The 12,224-nt window shown below is 41.3% G+C and overlaps 1 protein-coding gene across 1 annotated transcript in view; it reads left to right on the forward strand.

Moving 5' to 3' along the window:
* Nucleotides 1-839: 839 nt before the first annotated feature.
* The window catches only part of PCDH11X (protocadherin 11 X-linked), a 484,442-nt gene continuing 473,057 nt past the window's right edge, over nucleotides 840-12,224 (forward strand). The window contains exon 1 of the mRNA XM_080553216.1: nucleotides 840-1,397. The gene's annotated coding sequence lies outside the window, so the exon portion shown is untranslated. The remainder of the gene's footprint in view (nucleotides 1,398-12,224) is intronic.

The raw sequence follows: 12,224 nt of genomic DNA on the forward strand, positions 1-12,224 counted from the left end.
GGTAAAAATGGAGGCACTTCACTGAATGACTGGGGATTTTTACAAGGTGTTTTTAGAACTCTCTCATCCTCTCCCTGCATACCTTTTTCAGAGAGATTGTGGTGTTTAAACTATATTTAGCGATAAAAGTGAGACATTACCTACATCCTGCTATAGCGGAGAAGGTAAATCAAGGCTTTCACATCCATTTCCAAACTACTTTTAAAGGCCACACGCAGAAGATTAGGCTCTTAGGGTTAAGTGCAAGTTTTCTCGTTCAGCAGAACAGCGCCTAGAACTGCCTCCTCACCCAAGAGCGGAGCACAGCGAAAACGCTATTTACCAGTAATTACTGCCTTCACTAAGAAGCGCCTACTGCAGGCATCTGGCAAAGCGCTGCCAGTAACTCCAGGTCCCCCAGTCGCTAACCCCGGCGCGGACGCCGAGCTCTCCCCGGAGCGGGTACCGCACGGCCGCGCCTCCCCGGCCGCTCTGCCCCGCGCAGCCCCCGGCCGAGGGCCCGGCCCCAGCCCCGAGGCGCGGCGGCGGCTGCGGAGCCCCGCGGAGCCTCGGGGGCCGCCGGAGGCCCCCGGCCTGGCCGCGGGGGGTGAGGGGCGCCCCGGCTCCGGCCCCGCAGGGGCCGCCCCCTGGCGAGGCGGCGGAGCGGCGGCTCCGGGGGAATCCTGCGGGAGGGGGCGCCCGGCCGGGCCCGGCGCCGCCCCGCCCCGTGGCGGTGATGTCAGCGGCGGGGCGGGCCGGCCGGCAGCGGCGGCGCGGGGCGCGGGCGGCCGCGGCAGAGCCCAGGCGGAGCCGGAGCCGGAGGAGCCGGAGTCGCCGCCGCCGGGACAGGGCGGGCTCGGGGCGCCGCCGGCAGCGCTGCCCGCGCCCCCCAGGGCCGCCGCGCCCGCAGCCAGCCCCGGCAGGGAGGGGGGAGCCCGGCGGCGGCACCGGCACCGGCGGCGGCACCGGCACCGGCGGCTTCCCCGCGGGCGGGAGGCGGCTGCCCGCTGCCCTCGGGGCTCCGCCGGTCTGCGCGGCCGGGCCGAGCCTCCCCGCGCAACTCGGGCGGGCGGCGGGACCCCTGCGGACCCGTGCGGGGCCGCCAGCGCCGTCCCTGCCTCCCGCCGGCTGCGCAAGCCAATGGGCAACGAAACCCAACAGAAATAAAACAAACTCAGGCTTACCTAAAAGTTAGGAACCCCCCCCCCCTTTTTTTTTTCCTTTTTTTCTTTTTTTTTTTTTTCTTTTCTCCCCCTCCTCCTTCCCCTTCCTCCTTCGGCTTCGCTCCCTATGCGGGAGCCGCCTGCGGCCGCTGCCGGGCAGGAGCCGCCGCGCTGGGGAGCGAGCAGCCCGTGCGGCGGGGCAGCCTCCGCAGCAGCCCGGCTGGAGGGACGGCCTCGGCGCGCACGGCACTGAAGGTAAGCAGGGGCGGCAGAGGGGTTTTCGCACCCTTTTGTGTTGTACCTCCTGTCCGGCGCCCCCCCCTTCCTCCCACCCCCACCCCCCCCCTCCTTCAGCAGGGCATCGGCGGTGCCTCCGGAGCGGCGTGAATGGCACGGAGCCGACCAAGTGAAATGCAAGTCTGCTCCCCTGGAAAGCACATGGAGCGCACAGGCGATTGCAAACGTGTGTTTGTGGCTGCTCCGCTCCCGTACCGCTGATGGTCTCTGCTCGCAGCGACGACGGGGAGCCAACTTGCACGGCTCGGGAACGGGGAGCCCCGCGGGCCGCCTCTGAGGGCGGCTGGCACCGGCTGTTACGTTTTGTTGGATGTGTACCCCCCGCCGCCTCCCCAGAGCATCCCGGCGGCCTGTTTGATTTGCTGGGGTGTCGGGTTTTTGTTTTTTCGGTTGCCTTTTTTTTTTTTTAAATTTTATTTTATTTTTTATTTTTCCCCCAGATAGAGCGCCTGGTGTTAATGAGAGAGGGAGAGCGATGGGGAAAAGGAGAAAAAAAAAAAACAAAAAACATATGGAGCATTTTATTGATGTGATCATAATCCTGTAATGGAGATTGCATTAAATGAGGATTGCATCAAAATGCCTAGCTGCTGTGGGGAGACGGGAGAGCAGAAACTATGCTGGATTGTAAATGAAGTTCTCTGATTGAAGGATTTCCTTAAACCATGGAGAGATATCTGTAAGCTTAAAGTTGCTGTATATGTGGAGTACTGGAATGGGATAAAACACAGATCAAGCTGAAATATTTTAATTTACTCGAGCTCCGGATGCAGTTAGAATTGGTTAGAGAGGCACTGCAGTGATGTCCAATGAATACTTGGTTTCAGCTATGGAGACCACTGAAAGGCAAGGGAAGAGGAGAACACAGAAAGGCAAGGATAAAATATTACTTAGCATTTGGGAAGGATGCTTCATTTATGACTTCTGACATAATGGCACAAAGCCTACAGCCTGCTGGTTATGAGCAGAAACCTTGTAGGAGATCTGGAAAGCAGAGGATTTATCTCATTTTCCTTTTGCAACCTTGACATAGTTGCCTTTAAGAAGTAGCTCCGAGTTATCTGACAGGAGGCAAACGGGGACTTATTTGCCCCTTCGGATATTAAAAGAAACTGTAAGCTTGAGAGAGAGGGACTCGACTCGTCTGATCTTGTCTTTCTGAGCTTGAGTTGATAATGCATTTTGAGTAATTGTTGCTGCTTATCTCAATTGGCAAAGGAGGGGAGAAGATGTTCAAGTTTACTGAACCAAAGCAGAGCTGAGGACAGTAGATAATATCAGCTTACCCTTGCCTTCTTTTTTTGCTGAGTTTTATTCTGGCATAGAAAACTGAGCTACAAAGAGCACCTTCTTCAAGCCCTATTGAAAGGAAACCAAGGAAACCCAAAGAGAACAGGAAGATTAAGCCAAAGATAAATCTTGACTTTTCTCTTGTCAGCGGTGGAAGTAGCGTTGATCTGTCAGGTTGCATAGGTCAAAGGAGGTAAGATAGGAGAAAAGTTACTTATTTATTTACTGCCGTTTTCACGCACACAAAGTTGTTGCACAACTAAACATCATGGACTGGGAAAGAACCATTTCTTAGAACCACCTAAATCATACCTTAAATAAACAAAAGAGATAAGGATACTGTAAGGATACTCATTAGTATCTCTGTGTAACTGCAAAAGAGCAGGTTAATGATAAAATTATGTAGATCAGAGCAAAATATCTGAGGTTTTCACAAGTAATTTGTTTTCCTACTTGAGTTGTCTGCAAAATCAGAGCTAGTAGCTCTACTGTTGAGTGTCTCTCGTGCTGTATATTTAGCGTAAAAAAAAAAGTTCAGATAGAATTTATTTATTTAAAATAATGAAATAAAATGAAGAAAAGCAGCTTAAGTGTATTGAATTCCTCTTAAGCGTTTTGTTTTGGCAAAAGGAGACTTGTGAATGGTGTGTAAGAGATGGGTTTAGAATATTCATGGCTATACTCCAGGGAGCTTCGTGTTAGCTCAGTAGGCAGAAGGTTCTTCTTCCAAAGAGATACGTGGAGAAGATGTGCTTAAATATCAAGCCATGTTCAGGTGAGACTGTTGGCATCTACGTTGCAAGACCAACTGTTAGGCTGCTGAGGGGAATGATGCTTAATCTGGAAAATAAAGCAAGCATTCCTAGCTCATTTCTTAATGAGAATAATTCATTAATTCATTGATTAATTTTACTTCTGTACGAATGTTCCAGATGTGACTCTAATTTTTACCAAGTTACAGCTGAGGAAGAAAATGTCTTTTGAGAACGTGGTTATCCATGCAGATCGGGGTCTGTATATTTTTACAGAAGAACCCTTTACTGCTTCATGGCTGCATTGTTCATCCTTGCAGCGTTTCTTCAAGTGTGAGCCTTGCTATAGTTAAAGGATAATTTATATTCAGTGTAGTACTGTCTGCTCAGTGGAATTGGCTTTATACATCACAGCCTCTGCAAAAAAGGAGATCAAAGATCTGAACCTGTGGTCCTGTATTGCATTTGTATTCTACGTGGACTTGTGTAATTGTATACTGGAGCCATTCACACTCCCATAGTTAAGAATTATGTCAGTCTTTCCATTAAAACACCCATTTGTTTAGTAATTTAACATTTAAAGACAGGCTCTAAGCTCAAGTTAAACACATTCATATAGTAAAAAAAAAAAAAAAGTAGGTATCCTAAGCTATGAAGTATAATAACAACTGGCATTTGCTAACGTAGCACTGTTAAGTTGAATTTATAGAAAGCTTAGTAGAAAGTAATGCCCTGCCTGAAAAAGGTAGAGATGAAAAGGAAAAAAAAGAATTCCTTTCAGATCTAGAAGCCCTGCAGAGCCAGGTGGGTGTTTATACCTGGATTTTAAAGGGGTCTGCGATCACTAAGCAGGCAGCAGGGTTTTTCCAAGTAGGACGGCACTGGCTCAAAACAGGAATTAGTTAGATCTCAGTTTACTGGTTCAGTCTGAGGTTGTATTAGAACTGATGCCTTTGGCGTTATTCCAGTGATTTCTTGTGAGAAGTTAGAACAAAACACAACTCCAAACCCCTTGTCTTAGTCTGTCAAGTTATGCTTTCAATAAGCTAAAAAGGACAAGATGGTTTTGATTAACATTGACTGTGTGGCACAGGTGATAAAAGGATTTGGGGGATGCTGGTGCTGAAGTGTGCTTACCAGGTGGTTCACCTGAGATCACCACTGCAGAAATCATGCCCTTTCATCGCAGGTGCAGGGAGTGGTACTGACGGTCAGCTTACACTTACATGGAGCCCCCTTTCTTTCAGAGCATCCCAAAACCTTTTACAATTGCCTGTCTTAATTAGTCGGTCATCTTCCAGCAGTGAGCTAGTTGCTTCATCTCTGCAGACAAAGTAGGTGAATGCTTATAACCTCATCATGCGTATTTTGGGTTAGAAGTGACAGACTGAAAATACACGTGGATTCAGTGCTACAGTCCTGTGCTCTGCGTAGTACCCGTGGTTGGTGGGCAGGTTCCAGATACAGCTTGCTGTAGTCCTAGTGTTTTGGGGTGGATGGAATAAATGGTGTTGTTTGAATGAAAAATTTTTATCACTTAAAAATTGATAAGGGAGATTGATAGTCTGCTGTCCCAATTACCTCCTCCTGCAGTGAGATCACTGAGAGGGAATTTATAGCAGTTGTTTGTCTTCAGCATGGTGAAGTAGCGGTGACCGTATCTTTCTTCCTCTTGTGAAAATTCATGCTCCCTGCATATATAAAGGCAAGTAATATGAAGCAAGAAATTTAGGGTGGAAATGGGAATTTGATTATCCCTTAAGATCTGTGGGGAGACTCCCGTTCTCATTATCCAATGGTAAAATAAGGAAAATAGGTTTAAAAGACAGTCTTTTTCAATTACAGTCTCTGAATTAGTGGAGTGACTTGCCAGGAAGCATAAAAACTCCTATAGCTTTGCATATTTGAAAAAAAAAAAAAAAAAGGCAAAAAGCTCAGCTGTAAGAAGAGTTTAAACTGTCCTTAAAATTGTCTTTTGAGGTGTTGTATTGTGAGCAATAGTCAAATACGTGGAAAATACATTTTGAGTGATGATAATACCATTTATTTTATCTGGTGGAAGTGAATGGTTAAATATATATATATTAATTTTTCAAAAAACTTTTTAGAACAAAACTCTTGTGTCTAAATCGAGGCAACAAACACTATTTTGCTGTAATTGTGCAGTAAGATTTCAGATTTGAATGGAAAGAAAAAACTTATCCCACTTGCAGGGGAAGTTTCATGAAAGTCCAGTGAAAGTTAATATAAAAAACAGAATATAGCTCTAAAAGAGCATGGAATGTAATCTGTAGATACAATCAAATCATGGTAGTTCTGACAGTAAATAAGAAACTGTAAAGGGTTTTCTGAAGTTATGTCATAATTAAACATTCTTTTTATTTGAAGTCCTGCATGTGTCATTGCTTCTAATATCCTGCTGAATATTGCTGCATTTCAGGTACACTTAGAAAATAAATGTTCTCCCATAGATAGCGTAAGACTTAGTCTTCTTGATCCAACAGAATCTGAGTCAAAGCTTCTTACAGTCTGTGAAAACATTTCTGTTGGAACAGTGCCTTGAATAATTGCTTCTTGCATTACAAAACATACTTGAACTTCTGCCGCTTGCTTAGAAGTCAAACGTTAATATGGTATCGAAGGTATTGCTGTATAGGATTCTTGCTTGCAAGGGTGGCAGAATTTAGGCTGTTAAGCAGCAAGTGCTTTACTAACTTTTCAGGGGAAGCTCTTTTTAAATTACTGTTGTTTTCCCTCATGTAAGTTATGACATACTCCGCAAGGATTATTTCGTTGCAAGCGGACCTAACTAACCTGATCAGCAGAGAGCTAAATATGTTCTCAGAGGACAAATGAACACTGAAATTATTGCAGACTTTGGATTTCAGTAGTGAAAATGTAAGCGGAGGTGGGCCACTGAATTTAGACCCCATCACTCTGGAGTTAAATACGCCTAAGAAACTTGAGCTGTGCTAAGAAACTTAGCCTGTTTCGTTTACCTGCCAGGGGAATGTTTTGTGTTGAATACTGCTTTGATTTGACATGGCTGTTTAGGGAATGATTTTCTTCCTCTGAGCTGGTCTAGAAATAAGGTGTCACTGGTGATGTAGTTTGCAGTGTTTACGTTGCATCCTTAAGGACATGGTTTTATTATTTTTGTAAGAATTTAATTAGTAATTGCATGAGCTTTATGCTGTCTACCAAAGTAGCAGGAAATACATACTAAATAGAAAAAAAATCCATGTAAAACTTTACAGTGCTTTAGGCACAGAGTATTTCGTTTAGCCATCTACTTACACCATCATAGTTACTGCTCTGTGCTAGCTTGTTAAACTAACACGTGTATGTATGGAAAGCTATGATCTGCTGGATCTATGATCAGGATACCTGGAAAGCCACACAGTCTTGTTTCCAGCATTAGCTCCTGGCACATAACATGCGTAGTTGCCCACCAGAACAAAAATGGAAATTATTTGGGGGATGACAGAAATACAGGTTCCATTAAAATGCAGAGTAGGGAAAAACTTAAAATACCTAAATAAATAAATAAACAAAGGCACCTGCCTACCTTTAGTCTGTAGCAGATCTCATTAGATGGTCATCTCTTTTGATATTCCTCCTAAGAAAGGAGGTTTCCTGACTTTGAGAAGGAAATGGGTTTTATTTCTGCTAGTGGAAGTAATAGTTTAAACTCTTGTTTAGTCAATTGTGCAGGATTTGTAATTACTTCTATAATTATATAAATACATTTCTTCCTGTCTCTTGACAAACAATTATGAAACCATGTGTCCTGGCAGGCATACAGGTCACTTTAATAGCTGGTTTTGCTTGGATATGTGGTAGGGTTGGTTGTTTTCTTCTTCCTGCAAGGGAGGGTAGCGTCAATAAGAAGCATGTGTCATGGGGCAGGCTGGATTCACAAATGGGAAGGAGATGTTAATCAGACACTTAACATGTTTACGACAGAAGTATTACACTTGTCAAACAGGGGAAGCGTGTGTCATAGCATTCCCTAAATCTTAGTAGAAAAAGTGCAGAGGAACTTCACCATTAAATCATGATGTAATAGGAAGTGCAACGTGCGTATATAGTGCTGGACTCAAGTAATTTGGAACCTGAAGCTTGCTGCAGCAGCTTGTCCAAATTATAGTTGCTGCAAGTAATTTGTAAATGTATACAAGGTGTAAGTCATGAAACTAAAGCTACCATTAAAGGGAGTAACGGCTTTATTTTGTCACTCATTTAATTGACCCTTAGAAGATGTATGTTGCAGTGCACCTTGTGTTCCAGATCTTAATTTATAACAGCAAAGTAATAATTCTGGGGATGAAAATTGGGAATGAAATGCATAAAATTCATCTTCTGTCTATCTTTCTGCCTTGTCTGCATGTGAGACTTTACCAGAATGAATGGACATCTACTAAGGGCTTACAAGTTAGTTTTCTGTTATCTGAATTCTGCTACAGGAGGTTAGTTAAGTGCTTGTATATATGCAGAAGTATTATCATTAAAAAGGAATTATTATTATATTAAAAAAAGGAATTATTATTATAAAAAGAATTATCATTCTTTTTAAAATTAATGTTCAGGAGATGTGTAATTTCATGACTTTTTAAAGAAAACTGGAGAAAAAGTAAACCAAACATTTTGTGTTCTAGTTAGTTTTTGATAATTTTATAAGCCAACTGAGAATGGCCTTTTCCTCTGGCCAAATAGAAGTTGAATTATCAGGTATTGCTGCTTTATCTTCTGTGTTTCTATTGTAAACTTGAGGAGGAAAAATGACGTGCAGTTGAACAACTATTAGTTAAATCTGAGGAGCGAAAGTTACAGAGGAGTCTTTAGGTACTGGAAAATAAGTGTATTTAATTTGTGTATAATCTAGAGTACTGATGACTTCAGAACAGAACTATATATAACATTCTTGGTATTTGCATGCTCTTACCGAATTCTCACATTCTTCATATATATGCCCCTTGAAAAGACAATACGTCTAGGAGAACACTGTAAACCATGCTTTCTTAACAGAAGTTGTCTTTAAAATACCTCTAAAAAGGCTGCAGAATCATGGCATATCAGTTTTTCTTTTTTTTGTGTGTGTGACAGTGTGCACAGTTATCAGTTTATATCTTTAAGAGTTTAGCTTTATCTACATATTCAAAGAAAAACATTTTAAAGAACTGCTGTGAAGGTACTCTTAAGCATAATACAAAGTATGTTTGAGATGAGTTTATAACTCAGTGTGTTTCAACTAACAAAGGAGAGGAAAAATAAATAACCTACAAAAGATGTTTGGCATATCAGGGAAAAAAGATGACCACTTCAAGCAAGTGCACGTGAGTCAGAAAGCAAAGACATGAATAGTCTTTGTCAAAGAAATGTGTTACTAGTGTGGAGTCAAACTGTTGTTTTCTTAACTGGGGAATGAGGTTATGATGTGTCAAGCATCCATGGTCTTATGATGAGAAACGAACCAGTAATATCTTCCATCTGTACTTCTGTGTCAGTACTGAGACATATGAGCATCACCGAACAATCTGAACCCTGTGTGCTCAAGGAAGAGATGTTCTTGGTGACTCAATACAAATGTCTCTCAAAAGAGTTTGGGTGTTGTTTGTTTTTGAGTGTTTTAATGAAAGAGTTTAAAAATTCTTGCTTTCTTCTCCTGCCCCTGAAAAGAAAGGAAATTGTATTTACGTGATGTCCACTCATTGCTTGTACCTCATTCTTGTTTTCTTACATTTCTTCAGCGTTAAGGATATTAAAACTAGTCAGCAGCAGGTAATTAAAATATGGTGTAACTCAAATGCAATAATTCCACCAAAAAACTAAAAGCAAACTATGCACATTAGTTAAACCTTTGCAGTCTTCACCAAAGTTGCACAGAATAAACTTTTAAAATGGATGATGTCCTTTTTACTCTTTCTGTTCTATTCAAGTAGATTTAAAATACTTCTACAGAGAAGAGAAGGGGGAGCAGAAGAATTAGAAAAGCTGTGATAGAAATGAATCTCTTTTATTAAGACTACGTGGCATCATGATTTGTTAGATTGGGATCTGTTACCTTTCACATTCAGTATTTCGTGGCTCACCAAACAGAAAAGTTTAAGCATTGACCAGCCTTTGAAGTCGCATTAAAGTTGAACACAGTCTTCAGAATCAAGTTCATAGAGTACCTGAGGTGATTCTGCCTAAACGGAAACAGTTGTAAATGCTTTTGTACCTTCCTTCTTCTGCTTCCATCCATTAGGCAATTTCACAGTTTTGGACATGGAAGTGCATTTGTATTTGACCATCGTTTGAAATGAGGTTGGATTCAGTTTAGTTTCTTTGTGTGTATTGCTTCTCCTAACATCTCCATGAGTGATGGGAAGAGGTGTGATAGCAGAAGATTCACCCTAATTCCCTGTTACTAAGTTGAACATCCAGCACTGGAAAAAGTCCTGGTTATATTTTAAGATGATCACTCTAAGCATGTATTTCAGTCAAAAAGAGATCACTTTTACTTTTTGCTTGTCAGAAACTTTAAAATCCAGTTTGTCTAACTGAGACAATAAACAGAAGCTAAAACACAGGAGGAGGGGTTGATTTAGTAAAAAGAGAAAGAACTGACAGAAACTTGTATAAATTTACAGTGGCTCAAATTGTATGTTTTTATTTATTATAGTCTATATAGGGTGGACTAAACCTGAAATCATTTTTATTGTCTTAAGTTGGAGAAAAAGGTAAATGTGCTTATAAATTTGTTGCAATAAGACAGTGTTTTTGTGATTGTATTGCGTTACACAGCTCAAATTCACTAAGAAGTTTATGACAAAATGAATTGAATTTGGTTCCAATTTTGTGTTTGAGCAGTGTTCTTCTGAATCACAATGTAGGTTATTTTAAAATTACCAATAAACCTTTATTAACGACATATTACTGCTATGCGGGACTGCTCATTTTGTTGTAAGGTATTACACAATTTGTTCAGCAGCTGCTTGCTGTAGGTACTTTTGCTCTTGCTAACTTAAAGCAAGTTTCAGGTTTTGGTTATTGTTGTTTAACGTCACTGGGAAAATATAAACAAATAGAATGCTTTCCTGTTAAGTCTGACGAAAGATTAAAAATGCTGGGTTTTGTTATGAGTCCCCTTAATATATAAAGTTGGTATTTTCATTGCACTACACTTAACAAAAATAAATATTTAAAATTCATGGCTGAATCAAAAATAGTGCAACATCAGTCTGCAAAAAAACATTTACAGTCTCAGTTCCTTATGTGTAAATCATTTTGGCAGGTACAGTACTTTAAGTTTTATTGTATTATAAACACTAAAAAAGCTTTAAAGAAATCATTGAAAAAAAGTTTAGAGTAAGTGATTTAGATGAAGCTGGCAGGTGGTGTAGTATAGCTATTGTGAGATTAACTAAATTCTAAAAATTCAGTCGCTTCAGAGAATTGGATCTATGTCTTGATTTAGTCATTGCTGTAATAAGTCATTGCTGCTGACCAAACTGCAAGGCAGTGGTTGATGGATGTATCAAACAATCAACAGAAACTACTTTCTGAACGGTTTAGGACGCTTTGGTGATCAAAGTGATAATTGTATCTGAACATCTCTTTAAATGCTGTCCATGTGGTTATATGTTTATATAAGGAATATGTGTCACCATGACCTTACAAATTTGTCTGAATGGGAAGGCAAAGGGTAAGAAACCTCTAACGAATAGGGAAGTCAAAACTTCAAATGCTTTTGCAAATGGCATCAGAAAGTTACTATGGTAGTAAAATACCTGCTGAAGAGCTGAACACTTGTTAGACGTGCTTAGACATTTCTTTGTTTAATCGCTGAGGCAATTATAAATTTTAATAAAATATTTTGTGATCTATAAGAAGAGGTTAAGGATGGCATCATCTTGCGGACCGCAGTTGTGTCATTTTCTCCTCTTTCTTTTAATAAATAGAGCTTTGGCTCATGTAGTTCTTATAACCTCAGTTGTAACTATTTTGGGGGGAGAAACATGTCAAGTTATTTCTGTGTTGGCAACAGCTAGTTTCTTTCTCAGATTATAGAGATGTTACTCAGCTTTATGATGGGAGCCCTAGTTTTATTGAGTTCTTCTTTCAAATTGAAGAGTTGCCTTCTGTCCTTGATGCCAGTGTGACTTCAGGCTGGGTTATGCATGCTAATTTGCACTAGATCAGTTTTCTTTTCTGTTTTGCTGAACCTAGACCAGTGTTTTCAACCGTGTTTCTTAGCAATAAAATTCATCCCTGGTTAGGTGTGAATTATTTGAAGCTCAAAGAGAAGGTAATGTTGGTAGTAAACCAAAAGAAGTATTGAAGTGCTTTCTCCTTTGTTTTTGCATACTAAAAGAAATAATATTCAGAAGAACCATTGGAAAAATTCAGATCTAATGAAACGAGATAGGCTGCTAAGCAGCCTAGTGTAACTTAGAAACTTTGAGCAGGTTTGGCTAGACTGTATCTCCAGACATGTCTTCCAACCTGAATTTTGCTATGATTCCATGAGAAAGCCACTAACTCTTCCATGTAGGACATACCTTTTCCCTTTGTCTTGACTGGGATTTTTTGCTCAAATCCAGGAGCTTGCTATATCCTTGCGGATCTCATTGTTCAAGGAGTAGTAAAGAAGTGAGGGACAGGAAGAGGAACCTACTAGTGAACAGGAGAGAGCTGTTATTTCTGTTCCTGAACTTGGATCTTAACATTGTTTGCTATTCCTGTCTCAGTGTGTGCT

This window comes from Anser brachyrhynchus, assembly GCF_964034855.1.
Source record: "Anser brachyrhynchus genome assembly, chromosome: 13".
NCBI lineage: Eukaryota > Metazoa > Chordata > Aves > Anseriformes > Anatidae > Anser > Anser brachyrhynchus.